Source organism: Leptonychotes weddellii, chromosome 4, assembly GCF_054177405.1.
Source record: "Leptonychotes weddellii isolate Sample4059 chromosome 4, ASM5417740v2, whole genome shotgun sequence".
Lineage (NCBI taxonomy): Eukaryota > Metazoa > Chordata > Mammalia > Carnivora > Phocidae > Leptonychotes > Leptonychotes weddellii.
In genome coordinates, this window is record NC_138372.1 from 132,292,766 (window position 1) to 132,309,001 (window position 16,236).

Below are 16,236 nucleotides of genomic sequence, written 5' to 3' on the forward strand. Positions count from 1 at the left end.
TCTGACAGGAACTTAGGATCATGAGCTTGGAATCTACTTAACTGTATTATTGTACAATAAGCATGCATTAATCAGGCAGCACCCATAATCAACATGAAAGAATAAAAACAAGCTTTTATTATTAAAGCATTACTATTGATTTTTATAAACACCAAAATAATATCCCTTCTAGGCCCATTACACAGGTAATAATAACCATTCATTTAATTAATACTGACTCAAAGTGAAAAATTCAATCTGAGTACTTATAACACCCACATTAATATCAAGAAGGTTCATTAGAATTAATACCACAATAAATATAAAATGAATTAGTAATGATTACACCATCATTTTAAAGCATTCCTATTTGTACTCCTGTATTTACTTTAATCACCATCACTCTAAAGAGCAATTAACAAAAGCTGGGCTGGGCATATTTATGTAGGAATAACAAGGCATATAAATGCGACCCATTGCAAGCCACACACATTTTATCTACACTCATGCATCAACACGCCCAACAGTATGGGAGGTGGTAAAATGACATATTCTTTATGGCATTGGTGAGGAAAATAAAACCATTCTGCAGTTTGGCTTCCTCCCTGGTTTTAAATTGTTCATTCCTTCTCAAGAGCTACGTTCCGATTCAAGATCCTAGCAGGGTACCCAGCATGTAGTAGGAAGACCATTAACTCTTGTTGAATAATGTCTTGCCACATGATACATACTCATCTGGAAGGACTACTGGTTACCCTTAGGTGTTGAATTGTAATGATGATTACAGAGAATCTGTCATTGATTAGCTAGGTATGCAACCAATACTGGACAGAAGTTCTTTGGTAGGGGGCGAAGGGGGAGAGGAGATAATCTCCTCTGTTTCTGCCAGTTGCCCAGACTGAACTGGGATAAAGAATATAACAAATTACTTCTCTTCTGCAGCATGAGTCATTTGGGAGTAAAATGAAGGAAAGAAACTATGACTCCTTTTTTTTTACATCCTCTCTATTCCTTCTTTTGTGACTGAATCATGACCTTTTTGGACATTAGGAAACTGGCTCCATAGGAGCAACTCAGATAAAAGAAGGCAAAGAGGAAAAGAAACTACACCAACAGGACTCTCTTTTAATCCTGTTGCTAACGATGGGCATTTCCACCTTGGCTCTTGCAGAATCTTAAGTCCTGATCATATTTGAATTGGGGAAAGCTGAAGAGAATAGTTAAGTTGCTGTTAATTTAAAACACTATTTGTATTCACTCTTAAGTGCTAGGTGGTCAGAAACATGTCATAAATTATTGACAATGTGATAAAGGGAAAATTTCTCCAAAAGAATGTCACAAAGGCCTTAGCATGTGAGAGGGGGAAATTTGGGTCTGTTTTTGATGGGTGGAAGAGGATGCTTCTATTTGAAAACCTGGTTCTATATGGAATTGACATGCTGCTTAATGAGTAGATTATCAAAGCTCTGCTCCATACTTAGCCTCTAAGTCATCTGTTTTTACTTTTAGTTTCTTTCATTTTCTGTTCTTTTCACTCGTGTGACTGTCCCGCAGAGAAGCTAGGGATTTTCTGACTGTGGAGAGAGTAACTGTAAGTGTTTCAAGATACTACGAGCCTTGAAAAACAGAGAAGCAATGAGCAAGCTAGCATTTATTTGAAAGGTAAAACATTAAATCCAGGTAGAGAAACAAAACACAATTTATTATCCTATTGATCACCAAGAGACTAATGCCTTTCCCTTTCCTAAAGACATTTATCCAATAAGCTTTATACACACCACAGCAACAATCTGTAACCCACTTACAGAAGTGTCACTAATACAGCATTAATTACCAACATTATGTGACTTGGAAATGGCTTCCTGGTGAAGTGGTTTATAGAGTTCACAGCTTGGCATAAAACCACATTCCGGTCTTTTCCACCTCCAGCTTGAGGCCATTCTCCAGCCCTGAAAGATAAAGGAGATAGACTATTCTGAGCAGTGAAGAAGTAAATTCAGTGTTCCTTCCTTTCTGTTCTCAGTGCTCAGTACACACCTCCAGGTAAACACTAATCTGACCTGAGAAGAATCTACCATTTTTGAGCAACTACTTTGTACCAGGAACTTTATATATTTTTTAAAATCTTTATAATAACAACATGTTAGTATACCCATTTACAGGTGAGATTCTATGTAAATAACTCAATAAGCAGATCATACTCAATAAACAGATTAACATCACTTACGAATAAAGAATAACTTTTAAATGGGTACCCCTACCACACAGAAACAAAGCTCTTTCTATTTAATCATGAAGCTTCATAACTAAAAGAAGTTCACAAACTAAAGACTAAAGAGTAAATAACACAGGTGATAAATGACACACGCCACCACCAATCTCATAGAGCCATCCATGTCTGCAAGCACCTGTGGGAAGGTATTTGTAACCACATTGTATCCCAGCCCCCCAAACTCATATGTGAAGTGGGTGTGCTCTTCTTACCATCCTTGTCAAAAACATTTTATTAAACACCAAGTCTTATTACAGAATGCTGTGCTAGGTACTACAGAAGTTTTAAGGCTTTAGCTCTATTATGTGAGAACACAAGACTCTCTTTCTCATTTTGGATCAAGCTATTGCCTCTATTCAATTTGTGTGATAGCTTTTGAGAGCATTCTTGGAGATCATAAAAGTATCTGGGCACTCTGCCACCATCTACTTTGGTCTGTAGCGTGGTGGACGGAGGGTGAGAACAAGGAAAGTGGATAGATAAGAATCTAAGTAGATGGTGCTCTAGTCTAGGGAGAAAGAGAATGTAAAAAGAAATCAAGGGAAGTGGAAGGTCTATCATCATCATCATCATCATCACCATCATCATCATCATATCTAATTTTTATCTGAGTTTACTGTGTACCAGGCGCAGTGCTAAGGGCTTTATGCACACTATCTAATTAATTCTCACAATAATTTTTTCATTAAGAAACTATTATTCCTCTTACCAGTGAGAAAGCTGAGGGTTAAAGAAGGTTAATATCTAGCTCAAACAAGCAAAGTAGCAAAGTCTGGATTCAGACTCAGGACGTCCGACTCCAGTGCTTGAGCATATGGTCATCATGTGTCAGGAAACAGAAGGAGAAAAAGAGAACCTGCAGTTCGTAAAAAGATGAGACATGAGCCTGTGCTCCTGAGGCCACTGGCAGGATGCGGAGGCAGGAGCCAGGATTCAGGATGAGGCTGGCTCCCCTCAGGAGGGGGGCGCTCCAGGAACTGTGGCAGCCATGATTGACTCCCTCTCTCTCTTGAGTTGACAATACAACATTAGTGCAGAAAGGACGGGCTATGCAATAAATGATTTGGGAGCAAAAACATTTTTTAGCAAGCTTTTTATTCAAGTATCACATATACAGAAAAGCAAACAAATCGCATGTGTTTAGTTCAATGAATTTTCACAAAGTGAATGCATGCCTGTGTAACCACACCTTTGTAACCACACCCACATAACACATGTGTGATCTTTGTAACCAAGAAACAAAAGTATTACCAGCCCCCAGTAGACCCCCTCATCGCCAGTCACTGATTCTCTTAAAGTGTGACCACTAATCTGACTTCCAAAAATATAGATTAGTTTTGCCTGTTTTTGAACGCCGTAAAAATGGAATCACATTTTAGTTATATATATATAGTCACAGACTTCTTTTTCAATGTTGTGTTTGAAAGATTTATTTATGCTATAGTAACTAGCAATAGTTTATTCTATTTGATGTATAGGATCCATTGTATAAGTAGACCATAATTGTTTTATTCAATACACTGTTGATGGATATTTGTGTTACTTACAATGTTTGGTGCAGACTAGGGAGGAGACTTAGAGTTGTCCAAGGTGGGCGGATGACTCCGGTCCATGTGGACATTGTTGTTCCTGGTTCTTGGGCCCATGGACTGCCCAATTTTGTACCAATAAAGCAACAAAAAAACAAGTGGAAATAAGAATTATGAGTGAATGAACTCATATAAATATGAGAAACAATATGAATGTAAGAATTACCGATTATTAGACTAATGTTTGGCGAAGAATTTCAACAGACTTCTCCATCCATGAACATCAGGGCACAAGTAAAGAAAATGAAAAAAATAGGAGAAGTAGAAAAATGTACTCTGACCTCCTAAAAAGAAAGTATGCCAACTTACAAATTACTGAGATATTTTAACTTGCCTTTTTATTATTCTAGATTAATAACTTGATTGCACTTTTAAAAAAAATGTATGTTTACTATTAAAAATTCTAATCAATCAGTACTCTAAACCACAAACCTGTTAGCTACAAATTAAAAAGAATTACACAACAAATACCACTACCCAGAAATAATAATTGTTAACACTAGATGATCACAGGGACCAAAGGAATAATGGGGAATTAGAAAAAAATATTTTTATAAGATGAGATGAAATTATACATGCTACCTTTAAATTAAAAATTATAAAAATTAATTTTATATGATTTAATAGAAGAAAGAAATAAAGAAAAAAGAAATAAAAATTATAAAAAGGAAAAAAGAAAAAAGAAACTAATGTGACAAAGTAATGCTTAAATTTAAATAAAAAATTTTAATCACCAGGGAAACTACTTTTCAAAAGTCCTTATATGCTTTCAAAAAAAAGATTATGAAAATCATCAAGCTGTTGGGATAATTCTTTTTACTTGCACATTACATTTTAGCTGTTTCTTATGACATATGTGAAGCTAACAGTCAGACTTTTTCCCCACTTCCCCACTTCCTGATGTGGGATAGTTGGATTATTATTTTTAGGCTAATAATTTTACACTTTCAGTAACTTTAATAATTTATATTATGTTGTTATAAATAATAATTATTATTTAGGAATTATTTAAATAATTTATACTTTAGTTTCTAATAATTATAAACAGCTACAGTTCTTTTACCAGTTTTAACATTTATGAACTCTTTTTTTTTCTTTTGTATGATTTAAATATATGTGGGTTAAGGGCGCCTGCGAGCTTGGTTGGTTAAGCGACTGCCTTTGGCTCAGGTCATGATCCTTGAGTCCCAGGATAGAGTCGCGCATCGGGCTCCCTGTTCAACAGGGAGTCTGCGTCTCCCTCTGACTCTCCCCCCTCTCATGCTCTCTCTCTATCATTCTCTCTCTCTCAATAAATAAATAAAAATCTTTAAATATATGTGGGTTTTTTCCTTTTTTTTTTCCAAGAGGAGTTCATCGTTTCTCTTTTTCTGAGGTCATATATGTTGCAGAATATCTATTGCCTTAATGCTTAAATTACATCTTGGCTAATATTTTTTGGTCACACTATTTTTCCTCAAACTGTTTGAGCATTGCTCCCTCACATTCTAACAGTGACTATGTAGGAATCCAAAATCAGGCTGATCTCCCCCACTTCGTTTAGTTGAAGAATTTTTATGGGTGCTTACAATATCATTTCCCTATTTTTGCCATTCATTTTAGTTAACCAGGATGTAGTTCTGTGTCATTTTTTCAGAGTTCCTGAGATGTTGAGTTCTCACTGTGTAGATTCGATGTATCTCTTCATTGCGGGGGACTTATATTTCATTCTAATTTTGTATGCTTTTTATGCTCTATTGGGTTATTTATTCTAAAGATATCAATGATATATTATGTTGAATTCTCTTTTTTCATCATATCTTTCAAATCTACTGTTATTGCTTTATTCCTTTTGCCTTTTTCCTTTGTATTCACTGTGATGATCCTAAGAGTTCGTCAGAAAATTAAATATTTTGTAATGAATCAATTTATCTTGCCCTTTCTATCTCTTTTCCTTCCTTCCTTCCTTCCATCCTTCCTTCCTTCCTTTCATGTCTTTGCTTTTCTCTTTAGTTTTGTATATTGGCTTTCGATTTGTTCTCTTGCCTCTTCAATTTCCTCATCTCATTCTACTGTTTTACTGATTTTGTCTTTGAACTCTCATTGTATTTCATAGGATGAAGCATATTATGTTTCTTTTACTCTTCTTCATAATGCACATTCTAATATTGCAGGATTTTAATGCTATTTATTATGTTCTTTCCATACTTACCAAGAGAAACCACACTGACTATTAAAGTAAAGATTCTCTGCAGGGCTTTGATAGGGATCTCAAAAGTCTAAAACATACAAATTATATTTTCTCAATAAAATCTTCCTTGTTTCTAGACATTTTTGATAGCTGCTATTTGCTATGACAAAGTATGATAGACTCTTCGTGATTTGTTTCCTATCAGTCTTTACCTGGCCTATTATTTTTTCCTCTAAGTTACAAAGGAGGACAAGACTTGTACTTAATGCAATAAGAGATGGTAGTATGTGTGCCCATGCACACGGTAAGATGAAGGAAGGCGATGATAAAAATTTCATCTGGACCCCTCTCTCTCTCTCTCTCTCTCTGACCAAATGGCTTATGCTAAGATTGACCCCATGTAGTTTGAGTGTAGCCAGTTCTAAGAGGGAATAATTTAGGAACTGTAATCATTAAACTATTAAAAGCAGTTCTGTATCAACTGAAGATTTTCCTGAAATTTTCTTTGGTAAGATTTTGCACCAAAAACAATATTGGTTGACTACTATTTGAGGCTATTTCATGTTACACTTATCAATTCTTCCTCACACAGAAAAAAAAAATTTTTTTTTAAACTCAGAGATGCTTGAAATCTTAAGGAATGGAAGCGGTATTCTAAATTTGACTGTGAAATTACTAATGTACAGTAACCTTTCCTGGAGAGTGAGACTAATTCTTTATCACAGCCCTCAATAGGTTTTATTTTAAGGCGCTTAGGATGGCCCGTAAGTCCCATGTCAAATCCCATAATATTCCTTTAGCATATTAAGAGATGATGCTTAAAATTCTGAAGTTTCTATAACTGAAGTTAGAATTCTCCCTAATATATATGTGATATATTAGGGAGAATATATGTATGATAATTTTCAGAAAGTAAGTTTTGGTAATGATGGCTGGTGCATCTAGAGAATTTGGCAATTGAGCTGGAGGAATTGTCTGAAGGTACAAGACCACGTGGGGGCTCATGGGACAACTGCCAGTTATTTTACAAACTGGTGGAGACCTGGTCTTGCTTCCTGGAAAATGCTTTTCCCAATGGCGACTCTGCCTGTGTAGGACATACCCAATCAATGAATTTCAGCTGTCATCATGATTGACATGGATCACTGAACAATTGACTGGACTGTAATGATCAGTATTGATTGTGAATGTGTCTGAACTTAAAATATTGGATATAGTATAGACTATTCATTTTATGAATGTGGAATACAGTCATTGAACCATGAGTCTTTAATTCCCATGCTGGTCACCTCATCTTATGCAGACCAAAGCATTCACTGTCCTCCATTTTTCTTCTAAAAGAGGCAGAAATTTAAATGGTTTCATAAGAAATATAGATAAGCACCTAGGATTTCTTCAATTCAACATTTTTTAAAAGAGAAAGAAAAATTCACTCTAAAATAATCACAGGCAAATAGTGATCATTCTTACCAGTGTACTGTGTATTTATATATTAAGATATAGATAGATAGATATAGATATAGATATAGATATAGATGTAGATATAGATGTAGATCCCCTGTGTAAATTCTGTGAGTGTAAGGGCAGTGTTAATTAATATACTCAACTCATAATTCAGCAGGCATTATGATGTGTCGGGCACTTTCTACATATAGAGATTCAGGCACTTTTCTAGATGCAGAGATAAAATAGTGCCAAGCCTTCTGTTGCTGCCGTAGTCTGGTGGGGCAGGGGGAACAGAATTGATGAAATAACCACATCAATAAATCTAAACTTCAGAGGAGTGTAAGTGCATTTTCAGTGAGGTATCTGGTACAGTGAGTGTGGAATGGGGGAACTAACTAAATGAGGCAGGCAGGGTAAAGTTTGCTGAAGAAATGATCATTAGCTGACACATGATATTAGAGTAGGGTTTCACTCGAGAAAAGTAATTAGCTATGCAAAAAGAAGGGCGGGGCTGAAGATGCGAGAATAATCCAGGCAGAGGGAAAAGTGCTTCTGCAGCTAAAATGACACAGAATTTAAAATTTGGAGAAGGTGAGTATGACTAAGGGTAAAAAGGAAGAGCAAGTAAGATGAAACATGAAGCTGGAGGGAAAGGTGAGGACAAACAAATGCAGAGGTTTAGAGTAGAAAGACATATGCCCCAGTAAGTTTAAAACAGTCTCAGTTGATGCTTGTTGTCCATGTAATTAATAACATACCCTTTCACTCCTAAATGCATTCCAGTGTGCTGAGGAAATTATGTGATCACCCTACTCAAAGGCCTTACTAGGGATTTTGGTCTTTATCCTAACTCCTAACAATGGGAAATATTTAAAATGTTTAAGCAAGTAAGAGACATGGTCACATTTTAGGTTTGAAAAAATCATTGCATAAGGTGGACAAGAGCACATGCAGGGAGTCCAGGTAAGACACTGTTGCAGGAGTTGGGAAAGGGACAGCAGTAATATGAAGAGGGTAATGCAAGAGGAAATAGAATGAATGAATGTGATGGCTTCTTTGATTTCATTGTGCCAGATTTGGTCCCAAATGGAATTTCTGTACAGACCCTGGCATTGATTTATTGGTGCTTCATAGATCTCTGGATGTATTATGCAATTCACTAACAAATGCAGAACAGTCCAGTGCTTGGGGGTTGGTGACACTTGTGATTATTTCACTAGTGGCAAGCGGTACACACATAAGGAAAAGAATTCACTGGGCACCCATCTTCCTTCTCTCATTATAGACATAGACCATGAAGAGCGCTGGGACTATTAAGTCTTAAGCTGCTGGATTTTCTCCCAAAAACATTTTCTAATTCCTTGGCTTCAAGGTGCAATAGAAGAAACTTTGATAAACACAACGCAGTTAAGAAAGACCACACTATGCCTAACAGCATCTGAATATCTCTCTCATTGCAGCAGGAAATAGAGAAGAAAGGTTTTCTGAAGGAAATCCTGGGTGTCCTTAGAGGCCACAACAATTCACTGCAGAAGTGAGTGACAATAAAAAAATAAAATTAAAAAAAAAAATTAAAGTCCTTCGTCCAGTCAGTCACTCAACTAACAACTATTAAATATCTACTATGCCATGAAGTATTCTGGACTATGGAATTATAGCTGTAGATATGAAAAATATGGCCCCTGTCCTCCTGACGTTTACCTTCAAATAAGACATATGCAAAACCAACAGAAGACAGAAAATAAGCAAATATACATACATATATATTTTCAAAATTATTCCTGAGAATTATGACTGTTAATAAAATAAGATAGGGTAAGCTGATTTGAAGGAAGACAATATGGTAAGCAAAAGCTCTTACTAGTGGTGATGTTTGACCTAAACCCTGGATGAAAAAGGAAGTCATTTGGAACTAGGAGGAAGAGTCCAGAGCAATTGCAAAGTCCCTGCTGGAAGCATCAGACAAAAGGAAAGCTAAGATGTCTGAGGGTAGTGAGAGATGGGGAAGTGCTAAGCAATGAGGTTGTAAGGGTAGGAAGCAGGAACCAGGTGTTGTAAGGCTTTATGGGCTGCAGGAATTTGGGATTTGCTCCAAATGCAATGGAAGCCATTGGAGAGTTTCAGGCAGAAGAACTCCATGATATAAATTAAAAAAAAAAAAATCTCTGGTTTCTGTTTTAAAAGGCCACTGTCAAGTGTCAATGATCATGAGTCCAGTTTGTGATTTGTTATGGTAGACCATTTGAGAAGTGATTATGTCTGGATTTAGGATGATGGAAGTGGATAGATTTGTGACATATTTGAGTTAGAAATAAAAGGCTTTCCTGAGAGACTCAACGTATGGGTTAAGAGAAAGGATAAGTCAACTCTTCCCTTTAAGAAAGGGATGGATGATGGTGCAATTTGTTGATATAGGGAAAAATGGAAGAGAAAAACATTTGGGATGACAGGAATCAAGGGTTACATTTTTGGCATGTTAATTAGAGATAACATCCAAGTTGGTAGTTGGATATGAGTCTGTAGTGGTTATCAGATGCTGTAGATACTTGTTGAATATGGTAATTTGGTGGTCATTAGCATATATATGTTATATAATGTTATATAAGGTCATGGGATTGGAGGAAATCACTAGAAAAAACTATTCAATTGGAGTTCAGTTGAAGGGAACTAAGACCAGATTGCTTTATGGGATAATGAGTGGGCCACAGTAGGTGAGGGGGAAAAAGAGAAAAGAACCAAGATGAAGGAAAGAAAGAGTAGTTTAGAGAAGGGTGTTGAAGGAGAATTACAAAAGATTGGGGCAGCTGCCTTGTGGGGTTTTTGACTTTGGGAAGAAAGAGAGAAATTATTGTTTTCTGTCTAACCTCCTCCAAAGTGCTTTCAAGAGACTCTCAGAGAATACGTTCATAATTTTCAAAGATTTCATGTGGATTCACATTTATTTTCCTTTTGAATGTATGACAAAGTGGAGACCAGTCTCAAGGTAACTAAGTTCTATCTTAGTTACTCATCTATTATTTCATTTAAATAATGTAACAGTCTCATGTAGGATATCCTACTATTATTGCCATTTCACATTTTGATATAAAATTAAATTGTTTGTTGGATTTAAATTTCCAATACCCATTATTTTTTTTTTACCTCAAAACTATCCAGGAACTAAAAATAAAAACCACAGGTTTAGTTTTAAAAGATTATTTTTCCCACTTTTATTTATGCAGAGGAAACAAAAAGAGAAATGGAGGGAAAATGTGCCTGGCTTTTTCTGTTGATCCTTGGCTTAAAGGACAGAGACCCTCATAGACTATACATCCAATGAAAACAATTTGAACAGCTATCCAAGATTCCTAGGCAGATCTGTAAAGTCAGAATGCTTCCCATGGCATTTCCAGGAACAGAGCCTCTTAGAAGCTAGTATCTTTCTAGTTGGTTGTTCAAGGTTTCCATTTGCTACAATGAGTGTAATATATCTTGCACTCTTCTATCAGTGGGATCTTGGGCTCAATGGCCTGTCTGTCCATCATCTATTAGCAGAGCCTCCAAATCCCTCACTTAGTGCTTAAGATTTCCTACCTTGAGAATTGGTTTTTGCTTAGTATTCCAAATATCTTTTCCTTCTAAGGACTGTCTTAGTCCACAGTGTATACTCATCATGTTAGCTAATAACCTTTTCTGCCATCAACTTAGATAATTTATAAGATAAGCTTAATATATATTCTGATTATTATAAATGACATTTTACTTAATAATTTTCATTATAATCCAGATTCATAAATATTTTATAGCACCCTTGCTCCAGAAATGGAATCATGGAAAGTATTTAAGTAGATATGTTTCACCTTCAGAAAATTGAAGCTTTCCTCACAAACTTCTATCACCCAAATGTCATATAAATTGTCCAAAGTCACAGCCAAGAAATTTCAGTTAGGATTAAAATTCAGGCATTTCTGATTCCAGAATCCTTGCTTTCAAACTTCCTAGCATAGTAAATACTCAATACATATTGGTCCATTTCTAGTGAATAAAATCAGTATTCAGAGAGTCTGGATGATAGTTATATATGTATAGTATACATACTGATCTTTGAGGAAAAATGAAAGTTTATGAATATTATTGGTTTCATCACCTATACTATGGAAATAAATATACTCTATTACCCAGAATATGCCATCAATAAATAAAAACAACTACATAATATTACAGAAGTTTTTGACTGCTAAATCATACTACATTATTTTAAACACATGTTACTTTTGTGCAAAGCTTGTTGCCAAGAGAAGCAAAAATAATCATTAGGACTTACTCATCTCGTCCAATACTCCCACACACATACCCTTTTTGTCAAATACCATCGCTGAAAGTGACTTGCCCACAGTCACATATTTAATGACAAAATTAGAACTAAAGCTAAAATGTTCTGACTTTAATTTGTGTACTCTATTACATAGCACATTTCAATCATTGTTACTGTCCATGCTTCCCTTCTCATTTTGGTATCTGAGATATCTGAAAACAGAAGTTAAGTATATGGGTTGTTTATCATTCATATGCTATCTCTGTAGAGCTCCACTGTGCCCACGCCTGCACTAGTATAAGCCATTTAATATGCTTCAGAATTTTTTCTTGAAGAATATATGCAGGGGCGCCTGAGTGGCTCAGTCTGTTAAGCGGCTGCCTTCGGCTCAGGTCATGATCCCAGGGTCCTGGGATAGAGCCCCACATCGGGCTCCCTGCTTGGCAGAGAGCCTGCTTCTCCCTCTCCCTCTGTCTGCTGCTCTGCCTATTTGTGCTCTCTGTCTCTGTTAAATAAATAAATAAAAATCTTTAAAAATATATATATATATGCAAATTAGGTGCCAGAATTTCTATCTTTGAGGTTGTTAGGTTAACTGGTTCCACAAATGTGCTAAACAAGAAGAAAAAACAGACAAAAGATTTCCATTGGCAATGCAGAATGTTCTGAATATTATTGTTTAATCAACCAACAACTTAAATCTGGCATTGGGTAAAGCATTACAATTCTGGTATACACTTGGGTGGGTCGGGGGAAATCACATCAAAAATTTTCCTGACTTAGGCTGGTATGTTTTCTGCAGTCCACAGGACAGTGCTCAGTGGAAAGTTTTCTTTTGCCTTTTCATATTGAATAGTGCATTGATATATTATGTGTTTCCATATATTGTTGTTATGACTATGACAGATTTCTGAACAATTTTGATTACCTATTACTGCCAACCTCAAGTGATCTGAGGAAATCATTTTATCATAGGCTAAGACATTTCTCCAATGTGAAAGTAAAAAGGAATTACTTTGACACAGTAGAATGCAATAAAGCAATTTGTGATCAGTTTGAATAAGAAAAGTGAGAAAGAAAACAAAGTCTTTGACACTGGGAGTGTCTGCCTCTTGCTTTGATATCTTTTCTAATGCTGCAGAAGCAAGTTGGGTCATTTCTCCTCCTCCCAGGCTGTTCACTTACCATCTGTCAACGTTGAAAAAATACAAAGAACACTGTATAATTATTTTCCTTATGAAAAACATGAATGCAAACTTTCTTAGAGCTAAAACTTTCTTATAGCAGCATAATCAGCTGCAAACTCTGCTTCTAAAATATCTAATACTCTCTGAATATCTTAGTACTTATTTATGCCAATAGCACTGTATCAAGAACAAAATAGCATGTATCCATATAGTGAAATATCATGCCGGTGTTGAAAAAATGAGAGATGTCCAATATATTTTGTTAAATGAGAAAAATGAGTCCTAGAAGAAAATGTTATGCCATTCAGTAAATACTTACAATCCCATTTCTGTAAACAGGTGTACACACACACATATACACACACACATACACACACATACACACACACACTAAATCATTTGGGGAATAGGAATGGATTTGTTTCACAACAGTGGAGGTAAAGAAACATCCTATATCTTTATTTCTCTGTCTCTCCTGGCTGGTAGAAAATTTAATCTCAAAAATATTTTGAGTGTTTCTCTTTTTTCCTAAGATTATACAAGAGTTCTGGGAGCTTAAATGTCATGAAACTTTGGGAATAACCTCTGTCCTTGCTTCCATCATGACCACCAATGAGATGAAACTTGCCCAAACTTGGATGGTACTTTGGAGAGTGGGTAGCTTTGTTGCTCATAGAATCCACTCCTTCCAAGTCTACTTGGCCATCGGAAATGTGTTAGGCTCTCAACACCTGGGCCCTTATAGCTCCTTTCCATTCCTTCCACAAGTCTATCCTACGCGGTTTCTGCCATCTCTGAAACACTGTGTGGAATTGGCCACAGGACTGTGCCAACTACTTAATCTAGCATCTTTTCCCTTCTTCAGTTTCATGGGATCCAACCCTTTTCTTTGGGGCCTTACCATTCACTTCTTACTCAATCCCACTGAGCCTTTCCTCTCTCTTCACCCCCTTAAGAGAGCTTTATTATCCCCTGGGACACAATGAAATCTAGGTCTTCAAGATAAGAATATCCCTCTTAAATATAAGGCAACACATGCACACAGACACACACATGATTAATCACTGCAGAAATATGTGTAACAGCAAAGCATTGCAAATACCCTAAATGCCTAATGGAAGACAGATTAAATAAACTGTAGGAAAACACAATGGAATAAGCTGTACAAAATTATAACTCGATCTTGTGAAGTGACAGGAAGTGATTTCAAGCTTAACGCTATCAAGTGAAGAAAGATGCATATGAGTATACATAGAAAGATGAAGAAATAGGAATATATATTGCAAATGAGTAGACATTGCTAATTTTTACAAACAAACTAAAACTGCACTATACAACAATGATAATTATTACTCTAGGAGTAGTTAAGAAGGTGGTAGATGGTAAGAAACAGGAATGAGATGTCTCTGATTATATTTTTAAATAAAGCTTTCACATTTGAGCCATATATTTTTAATTAAAATTATTAAATCAAAAAGGATGCAAAAATCTAACCCTAAAATTAAATACAAACAGAAACAAACCAAAATTTAATCCAATTGGTAGCGCAACCACACAGAAAAAAATAATTTATAAACATAGCACCTTTACTATAAAATCTTAGTAGATATAGTCCAAAAAATAAAGAACTGCAAAGAAATTTAAGCCTTATATAGTGTGTTTGCTGATGGTCGTGGTAGTATTGTTAAAGTAATAACCTACATTTTTTTTCAATACTATAGGACACATGAGTAAATAGAATGATATAGTTTGGAATCAGGGTTCTCACTATGGGGGAGAAATGATATAAATGGAGTGGGGAGAAGAGGAAGAGCTCTGTGGTGATAAATTTAAATTGGAGGCACCTATATGAACCTCATGATGTTTTTAAAGATATATGCCAGCTATGCATCGAAATAATCTAGAAGAAATGACATCCCAGGAGCAATAAGGACTCCTAGTACCAAAATCTTGGTTTCTAAAATACTCTCTCTCTAAAAGAAAACAAAACTCCTTGGAGACATGGTTGATTCCAAGTATAGGCAGAGAAAACACAAGGTAAGCCTGGAAAATTCTGCCCTGAAGTCCTCGAAGGATGAGAGAGATATGTCTAAAAGACAAAAGCCAGCTTGATGGGCTTGACTGGTCAAACTACTTACAATTTGAGCATCAAAAATGAATAATGATGTGATAGATTATAACACATTGAGTAAAAAAAAAAAATCCATAAGATCATAATAATATTTAAAGAAAAGGGGTGAGAAAGAAGGTAAATAAGAATAATAACTAATAAACATGGAAGGAATGAAAAAATTAGAAAATAATCCTTTTGCTCACACACCAAGATTGGGACATCATTTAATGATAGGTTATTCATATAATTTCAAAGTATTATACCACAGAGTACTTCTTGGTTGCAAAGAGAGAGGTGGGAGCTATGCCTTAACTTAATAATCTAAGTTAACATCACCAATAATGAAACAGACAGACAGACATCATGCCTTTGATGTGATGGAATGCAAAGTCCAAGAAAGCACCTATGTAGTATTCTTGCCAAAGTATTCAATTTGAATCTAGTAGTGAGGAAACTATCTGGCTAATCCAGATTTGAAGACATTCTACACATCAATTAATCTATATTCTTCAAAAAAAAAGTGTGTCATAAAAAACAAAAGGCAAAGGGGCCTTATTGTATTAAAAAAGGCTAAAGACACATGACAAGCAAATGCCAAGTGTGATCCTTAATTGGATTCTGATTTCGGGCTGGGGAGTGGAGGAGGGTCAGCTGAAAGATGTCTGGGGACAGTTGTATATTAAATGATATTATTCTATCACTGTTAATTTGGAAGTGTGACGGTGGTTTTGTGTTCATGTCAAAGAACGTCCTTGCTCTAAGAGGATTTATGTTGAGGTATAAAGAAGTCAAGAGCCATAGTATCTGCCTGTCTGCAAATTCCTTTCAAATATTTCAGCAAAGCAATTGTGTTTGAAAGAGATAAAGCAAAGGTGGCAAAACATTAACAGTTGGTGAAATCAGATGAATATTATACAGGTATGCATTGTACTTTCCTGTGGGTTTGAAATTTTTGAAAATAAAAACTTCGAAAAACAGTTTTAAAGAGAAGGTAAACGTAAGATAAAAACTAAAGATAAAATTTTAAATTTTGAAAACAAAGCTAGGAAGACTCCGTTGTGTTGGGGGTGGAGGCAACAATGGGTTAGAGGAGTCTGATAGAGAAAATTACCTCTCATACTATTATTATTATCCTACAGCTGAATGTTATAAATTCTCTGTGAGGTTATTCTGCTGATTAATAAAT

At 35.6% G+C, this 16,236-nt stretch overlaps 1 long non-coding RNA gene across 1 annotated transcript in view; it reads right to left on the minus strand.

Annotated features, from left to right (window-relative positions):
• Positions 1–16,236, minus strand: part of LOC145720937 (uncharacterized) — a 112,177-nt gene continuing 95,941 nt past the window's right edge. The window contains exons 5-6 of the long non-coding RNA XR_014144291.1: positions 3,799–3,900; positions 1–1,928 (exon numbers count right to left, since the gene is read on the minus strand). This is a non-coding gene — a long non-coding RNA (uncharacterized LOC145720937). The remainder of the gene's footprint in view (positions 1,929–3,798; positions 3,901–16,236) is intronic.